Below are 1,743 nucleotides of genomic sequence, written 5' to 3' on the forward strand. Positions count from 1 at the left end.
CCCACCTCCACCCATGATAGGATGCTGATAAGGATGGTCTTGTGCAGGTAACCACAGCTGCTCTATGTGCATGAGTGCCTGGCATTTCCAAGAGAAAGCAGTTCACTGCAGGGCATCCTTCTTCATCTTAATTTTAAAACCATTTGATTGTTTTATACATTTAAGTAGGATGTCTTAGTTATTTCATCCCACTCCATGTCTGAGTGAAACTGTTCTTCTCAATACATCTCCCTCCTGCTTTTGTGTCCAGCTTTGTGTGTGGCTCACAGTGTTTAATTAGAGTTTACCAGAACATTCATTGGAGGTTATTTACTTGGAGTAGGGGCAAATTATTAGTGGCTACGTCATTGAATAAAGCACAACTCCCTGTACCCCTAGAACTGTTGAATGAGAGTAACCCCTCAGAGAAGACTGTATCTTTGTAGGAACCCCTGTCATCCATGATGAAATGTTGAGGTACCCAGGCACAGAAGGAGGGATGCTCTACGTTTGCTCTCATATGGGGGCCCTTGCTTTGACTCTTTAGATTTGTCTGTTTAACTTGGTAAATTTGTAGAATTGAGGAAGCTAGAAACATATTGTGAAGTTGGGAAATGCCTTTAAGGAGCAGGGGTAATAAAATATAGGTGAAACGAAAACTGTAAGGGGGAAATTTGATGTATGAAGGTTTATGCAATGTTGGAGGTTGCAGTTTGTACATATATAAATATTAGTATGCTGTTTGGTCCCATGCCAATTTCGCAAAACAATTGCTGCTAGTTTTTTAAGAGCTTAAGTACCCCTATCTTCATGATGGGTAAACCTCCAGAGAGAACCTATCCAAACTAGTGGGAACTAATGATATTTAGACCAACATCCCTGAAGCCTCCACAGGACTGGACTAGGCCATCTGCATAAGTGAGACTGTTGTGTAGCTTGATCTGCTTAAAGGACCCCTGCAATATGATCACGATCTATCCCTGCTGCATGAGTTAGCTATTTCGAGCCCACTGCTGATGGTGGGACACAAGGCACAGTCTTGAGAAGGGGGAAAGGGGTTAGACCTTACCTTCTTGTAGGAGGAAATGGGCAGTGGGTGGGTGGGGCATGGCTGGAAGGGTGTGAAGTGGGAAGAGGAGGTTCTGTGAATGGTAGGTAAAATGAATAACAAAATTTCTTAATAAATAAAAACATACCCTCTTTCTTACAAATTTTCTTTTTTTAAAGGTTTATTTATTTATTATGCATATTGTGTTTGGTCTGCATGTATGCCTGCAGGCCAGAAGAGGGCACCAGATCTCATTACAGGTTGTTGTCAACTCCCATGTGGTTGCTAGGATTTGAACTCAGGATCTCTGGAAGAACAGCCAGTGCTTTTAACCACTGAATAATCTTTCAAAGGTTCTAATTTATGAGTTTTTGAGAGGGCTGAAAGCACCATGAATTTCTTCCTATGGAACTGCATTCAAGAACAAATAGAGGGGTTGGTGGCCTTCATAACAACAGTGCCACTAATAGACAAGTGGGTGTAATTTCTCTTCGTACTTCTCTTTCTCCTTTATCTCCTCCTTCTTCATCCTTACTCAAGAAGGTAAAGGAATTCCACACTGTAAAGGACCCATGGGTTGAATTGCTTTCCCTGTTGTTATGTCTTCCTTTTCATTTCTGATTTTGTTAGTTTGGATATTCTCTCTCTGCCTTTTGGTTAATATGGGTAAGGGCTTGTGTATCTTGTTGATTTTCTCAAAGAACCAACTCTGTTTC

Source organism: Peromyscus maniculatus, chromosome 1 (assembly GCF_049852395.1).
Source record: "Peromyscus maniculatus bairdii isolate BWxNUB_F1_BW_parent chromosome 1, HU_Pman_BW_mat_3.1, whole genome shotgun sequence".
Taxonomy (NCBI): domain Eukaryota; kingdom Metazoa; phylum Chordata; class Mammalia; order Rodentia; family Cricetidae; genus Peromyscus; species Peromyscus maniculatus.